Raw genomic sequence first — 7,673 nt, forward strand, 5'->3', positions numbered from 1 at the left:
CGCCTATGAACGCGTCCCAGTTCTGTATTATAACTGACTATAAATAGCAATCTTTCACTATTTATAGTTGTCGCAAGAGAATGTTCTAGAGAAAACAGAAAAAGAATACTTTTCTGTTTCATCTTTTTGAAAATCTCCAGAGACGCTAAAAAAGTTTTACATTCAAATTTTTAAGCAATACTTTTATATTATTTTATATAATCTTTTATTGTTATTTCTTTTTAATTAAGTAATTTATTATTTTTTATATTATTATATAATATTTTAAGTGTTTTCATTTTGTTATAATTATTAATTATATTAATAATTTTTATATTTTATTTTTATTATGTTATTATTTGGATAATTATTATTATCTTTTGTGTAATAAATCATAATTTCTTCATATCATAAGAGGAAAATATGTCCTATGACAATATTTACACACACACATACATGTACTGTTTTATTTATATAGATTTTGATGATTAATTGACAAGAGAAGACAACTCTGGATACAGCTAATGATTTTGATGATTATTCTATAATTTATTTGATGATAAGTAGGACGGAAACATTACCTTCATAAAAACTAATTTTTATAGAATCATCCCTATCTCCAAAAAGTTTTTTTTCTTATGTATTTAAGACTGTTAAAAAAAACAAAAAAAAAAAAAAATGAACATGAATAAAGGCACTGAACAAAGCTCTCTCGCCCTAGACATTTTTAGAATGTGTTTCTAAATGTTATTATTAAAAAAATCTATGGTGAATGAGGACTCTAGTTAGAATTAGCATAGACCAATCAAAGGTAAAGTGAGGAAGCTGACTATAGATCCTCCTCCCCACTTTTTTAATTGGCCTTGTGAGCTTTTTGTTTGCGAAATAAAATACATTATTCAAAGCCAACACCATTATTAAAATGTCTTTTTTTTTCTGTTGACTGCAGTATGAGTTTGATTCTGTGCAATTCTAGTAGGTTTCCCCCTCCATGTTTTACTTTCTCTCTTTGAGAAAGAGTTAGTTTATTGCTAATCGCCTGAGGCGCCCCTACCAAGGAATGTTGACAAGGCTGCCTAGGCAATATATATATATATATATATAGTAATTTATAAAATATATATGGCGATTAAGCTACACTGAATATTCTGCGTTTCATCCAACTATAGGATTCGTCAGGCTTATGCGCGAATTCTGTCGTTGCTTCTTGTTTTTATATATGTTGAGGATTTCTAGTTGGCCAATCAGCTTTCTAGTATCCACCGCACCCCTTCCTATCAGCCAATCGGCATGCATTTTATCAAACAAAGGATCTGTTTTAGAGCTAGGTTAGTGGTTTTAGGTGGCCGTTCTCCTTCTTTTTTTTTTTTTTTATATATACATATAAATATACCTATGTGTACACAATAATGCACATATATATACATATATGTGTGTGATCGTTTATGTATATTCATGTTTATTTAATTTATTTATTTGTTTGTTTTCTATTGTTATTGTTAGTTTTAAAGCTATTTTGTATCGCTATCCTAGAGTAAGTTTTATTTTGTGAACACAGTTGTTTGCTATTTCCCGTCTACAGTTTAATAGATTTTGAGGTTCTTTAAAGTACAGGATAGAAAATTTGCGGACTTTGGGGAATGTGGAGCCACCCTTTAATTGCCATTGCTCCCAGGTCCACTCTGACCCGGAGTGGTAGTACCTGTTAGGGTCCCAACTATGGGTTAAATAGAAACTGATTTGAAAACAACAAATATATTCTATTAAAAAAATTTTCTTCAAAATCTTTGGATTTGGCATTAAATAACCTGAAAAGGGTTGATATGCCGTAAAACAAAAACAACCAACCAACCTCACTAGAACAGCTCAAATTAATCAATCTTCACTGCACAATCAGGAAAGAGGATAGACATCAGTCCGCCTCCTGCTGCAACACCAGTCAATACAATAAAAGACCTGATGCAGATGCATCCAGATCAGTTTGATAAAATTGGTTCCATGCCAAGGTTTGTGCGACTATCACTCAACAAAAGAATATCACCGCACATCGATGCATCTAGAAAAACACCAATTGCTCTAAAAGACAAGATAAAGCAGGAACTTGATAACATGGCCGAAAACAATATTATCAGAACAGACTGGGTTTCGAGTTTAGCATACTCACATAAAGATGGGAGCCTGAGAATATGTTTAGGCCCAAGGCACCTGAATACAGCACACAAAAGATCACATGATGCCATTCCTACAGTGGAAGAGCTAACACACCATTTTGCAGGTGCCAAGCTATTTTCTAAACTGGACGCTAAAGTTGGTTATTGGTCGATACACCTGGACAGTGAGTCTCAACCACTAACAGCATTCCAATCTCCTTATAGTAGGTACTGTTTTCAGAGATTACCATTTGGATTGAGTGTATCGCAAGATATTTTCCAAATGAAGATGGATCAGATACTTGAACAAGTTGATGGTGCAGTGGGAATCGCTGACGATATTGTTGTCTATAGTAAAACGGATGAAGAACACAACCAGATTCTACAAAAGTTCATGCAAGTAGCTGCTAATAAGGGTCTCGTGTTCAATTCAACAAAATGTGAAATCAAATCAAAAAACATATCCTTCTTTGGGGATGATCTATAGTGAAAATGGTGTCAGTCCAGATCCAGAAAAGCTCAAAGATCTACAAAACATGCCACACCCAACCTGTAAGAAAGAGCTACAAGAATTCTTAGGCCTTATCACATACTTGTCACCATTTATTCCTAGCCTTGCTAACAAGACACATACTTTAAGAGGACTATTAAAGAAGGATGCACCCTTTCTTTGGGAAGAACACCACAAGGAATGTTTTGAAAAACTCAAAACAGCAATTAGCTAAAATTCTACGTTAACATTTTAACACGACTGAAATACCAACACTACAAATGGATGCATTTAGTAATATATAGTAAAACCAACAAAACTACTTTTAATACCTAAACAGATTATTTTCTTATGCTATTCCATTGCCGTGAACTTTTCATAGAAACATATTCTGCACTTAAAAACAGAAAGCAAATTTAATGGTTTAGTTGCCTATACAGCAATAACTAAGAACAGACTGAGAAAGGAAAACAAAAGAAATTCCATAATAAAAGCAAAAATTTATTATCGATCACAAACATTTCTGTCTCTTCATTTACACAAAATAATTTCATATTCTTACAATGTTGTGAGAATTAAATAAAAAAAAGAAGAAAAAAAAAAGTTCTACACAAAAGAAGCAACAAAGTAGCTTCTTCATGTCACATCGGCTGATTTTAACAAAAGTCCCTTCCAAATTAATAACCAGATGACAGTAATGTGGTTCTTCAAAATGTTTTTTCATCTTGTTTTGTAAACAGTTTTCGGTAATCCCAAGATTGAAATTTCAAATTTATAAATTTTCAAACAGTTCCATTCACCGGAATGCTATGTTGGTTCTTCATTTTGAAAGACCTTTCAAACCAAGTTGTGTCATATTATGAAAAACAAAAGATTTACTTAAAGATTTTTTTTTTTACACAAAAAAAAAAAAAAAAAAAAAAAAAAAATCTTTCAATTGAAAATTTTTCTAAGTTTTCAAAAGTCCATCTTGTATTTCAAAATTATTATTTTATTGACAATAAACTTAAATAGAATAACATTTTTATTTTGTGTTTGTTAAAATGATTTTTTTTTTCTAAAATTTATCTGCCATAACATACATAGAATACCGGAACTCACCAGAAGTATCTTTTTGTTTTCATTTTCAGAAGAGTTATAATAGCAGAAAGGGAAGACTATTGAAAATTAATACTTGGTTAAAAAAAAAAAAAAAAACATTCTAAAATAGCTCTTACAATTCATATAATAAAAATTTCTTTATTTTTTAAAGAATTTTTGAAAGAAAAAAAAAAACAAACAAAACGAATCTTATTTTATTTGTGCATTATAAAAACATTTATTTTGAAATATTACATTTTATTTGTAAATTTTAAATGTAATTTAAATTTTAAATATTATATTATCAATATATTATCAATATTATGGCTAATTTTTAATAAATCAATGTTTTCTGTTGTGATACTTTGTTACTTTACTGAACTTGTTTTCAAGTACCAGAAAAGTTTTGTTAGAAAATGAGCATTAATTTTGGATTGTCTTCCCTTTTCACTAGTATAACCTTTCCAAAAAATGAAAACAAAAAAATACTTCTATCAAGTTAATATGCACTTGTGCCAAATATTTTTATTTTAGAAAATAAAATTACAAATTTTTTTTCTTTAATTTGTCTATTGTTCATTTGGTAAGTCGCTAAAAATGTTGGTGTTTATTTAGAATTAAAAAAAAAAAAAACAACAAAATACAGAAAAATCTTTGTATGTACTCGTCACAAAACAAAGATGTCATATTCCAAAAATTACGTAAATTGTTTGCATAGTTTTTTTTCTTCTTTAATTAAGAAAATCAAATTTGATACTTCCCTTGTTTTCTAGATGATGATAGTTGATTTGACGTCTCCAACGAAACATCTAATAGATATTTTAACTCAAGGAATTTATCACATTCTTAGACAATTATTAGTAGTATTTGTAGTATTAGTATTTGTTTTATTATAAGAAGTTTGGCATAAGAATGATACTTTCTGTAAAAAAAAAATATTTACTTTTAAGAATGTTTCACATAAAAAAGAAGTTAACAATTATAAAAAACAAATATTACACAATTATGAAATGATTTTTTCAACTACTTTATTTAATGTAACAATGTTTTATAAAATAATGATCACAATAATAATACTTAAAACTTAATTAATGGCATTCGAGCATACATCTTGAAACATTCTTAAAAGTAAATAAACATTTTTTTTTTTACAGAAAAGTCTCATTTTTATGCCATAATTCTTATAACAATGCAAATACTAAAAATAATTTGTCTAAGAATGTGATAAATTTCTTCAGTTAAAATATCTGTTGGAAGATGTTTCATCGGGGACACCAAATCAGCTATCATCGTTTAGAAAACAGAGGAAGTAATGTAAGAATAAAATGTCTCGATATATGGCAGATTGCCAATTTACTTCAAAACTTAAAATGTAAATTTTTTTTTTTTTAAATCTTTCAATTGAAAAGAAAAAGGTTTCATTTGATTCATAGAGTTTGTCGTTATAATTAAAAAGTAAATTTAATAAAGTCATCAAAGCAAAATTATAAAATAATTCCTTTCCATAAATATCATGTTCAGGTGAATGAGCAGTTGCAAATTGGAAAAAAGGATCCCCTCAATCATGTTTCACAATAATCTTGGTATTAATGTGATTACGGATGTCGTGTTCATTTAACATTTCAACTATGAACTTCATAACATGTCTGGAGAAGTAAGAAATGATATGACTGCATGCAATATGATTGATGTCAGCCGTTTTGAATCAGTCTGCACAGAGACAGTGTGGGATGTTGCCTACCTGGAAGTCCGGGACACTCAAAGCACTCTAAATACCATAACCAAAGAAAGAATATTCCCTAATGAAAAATAAGAAATTTTCTTGTTCAGATGCATATTTCTTTTTTAAATAAAGAGTTTCGTATATATTTTGTGCGCATGAAAAGCCTAAAATAAAATTATGAAATCTTTGTAGATTTTATCAATATTTCATTAATAACTGTTTTTCTTATTCCATTTTAAAAGCAGAAACTTTGGGAATCCCCTCCCCCTTTTTAAAAAAACAAACCCTGGAAAATTATAATTTAAATAAGAAAATAAAAATTAATGATTGCAATTAAAAAATTCTTCAATTGCTGAGAAAGGAGTTTCAAATGCCAACAAAACAAAAGCTTGATAGCAAGTGAAACAGACATCAGTGTAAAGGCACAGGTGAAAATCAAAGTGGCCCGAAATTGTGTCAAGGTCAATTAATTGGCGTTAAGAGATGAGAATTAGTTATTTTTATTTTTCACGTAAAAATATAACTCATTAATTTCATTCAGCTATTGAAGATTTCATAAGTATTAACAAAATTCACCAAGTCTAATTGATAGATGAAAAGAAATTGTTTGGTAAAACTGGTAACTTACTTACTATGTCAATGATGAGATCCTACTTTTTTTTTTTTTTTAAGTGTTTACATGTAAACAGACTGAAAAGTTAGTAATAAAAAATAATTAAAGAAAAAACATTTTACAATTTAGAACTATAATGACCAGGCATTTTCAGATCAGATAATGCTTTAGTGTACAATATTGCGTCAGAAAGTTTATCCAAATATTTGTTTTTAAGATAAATTTTGAAGTGACTGATAGCAAACTGATAAATGACTGCTCATTGATAATCCAGGAATGATTTTATATAAAAGGCAAAAATGCATGACCTGTAGAAGCTAGCATAGAAAACAGGGGCTAGATTGGCAGTTATTCTGGCTGAGCAATGAGGGTTGGGCATAGAAGTTGTCCATATATGCAATCATACGACAAACACAAAAAAAGTAATAATTTTATTTATAACATGTATATTTTCATTAGAAAAGAAAGAAAAAAGAAGAGTATCCCTTCACCAAGAAAAAAGAAAAATGGCCAAGATTTATATAAAAGAAAAAAAAAAAAAATTGGTTACATGTTCGTATAAATGCTATCCAGTTTGTAAGTGGGTGATCATTTTACATTAAATTTATATGCAAAACACTAAAATAATTTTTTGTTTTCATTTTTACTAACTTCTTATGGCTGTTTATATGTAATTGCCTAAAAAAAATGTAGAATCTCATTTTTCTTTTTGGGTCAATGAGCATTTCTCCTAATGTACATATTTGGTACCCAGTTTCCATTCAACACTCTCAAACTACTATAGAAATGTCAACATTATGTTCAAAGTAAACATTTTCAAAGCAATATTTTTAGAAATTAATAATAAAGTCAATATATTGTTTTTACATATTTGTTAAGTATTGCTCTATTTTTCAAATAACTAATTTTTCTGTCAGACGATTTAGTTTGTAGTGTTTATATGTGCTTTGTATAATACAATTTGGTATTTGAGGAAGAATCATTTTTGTTTTGAGAAATCTTTTGGTTGCTGGTGAAATGGATCTGATCACTTGAAATCTATAATCTGCACAAAGCTGATTCATCACTCATGAGCAACTTCATAGCATCTACAACATCTATTTTACAATGACATGGATATTTCATATAATTTACATTGTTCAGACCACTGTTCTCATCTTGAGCATTATTTTCATGGCATTTTGGCCAACGTAACCTCTGATCTTCTTCAGGTATATCTTGTCAAACTTGTGAATTTTTTTGTTGAACTTGGGAATTAGCACAGAATTTTGAATGAAACCCTTTATTTAATCCACGGGGATAGTATGTTCTCATTCTGTCAGCAAATACAGGCGACATAAAAAATACAATTGTGAATTACTTCTACCCGGTCATGATTAATAGAATTCGCGTGGATTAAATATTTGTTCAAAATTTGTGCAGATTCCCAAGTTCGACAGAAAGATTTCCGAGTTTAACAAGATACAATTGAAGAAGGTCAGAAGTTACATCATTGAGACACTATGAAAATAACACTCCAGATGAGAACAGCAGTCCGAACAATTCAAATAATACAAATTATCAATCCTCATCTAAAAAAATAAGAAGCACAATAGATTGGTCATGTTAATCCTACCAAGAATTCAATTCCATATCTTT

Source organism: Euprymna scolopes, chromosome 19 (genome assembly GCF_053919585.1).
Source record: "Euprymna scolopes isolate OS-2025 chromosome 19, ASM5391958v1, whole genome shotgun sequence".
Taxonomy (NCBI): domain Eukaryota; kingdom Metazoa; phylum Mollusca; class Cephalopoda; order Sepiida; family Sepiolidae; genus Euprymna; species Euprymna scolopes.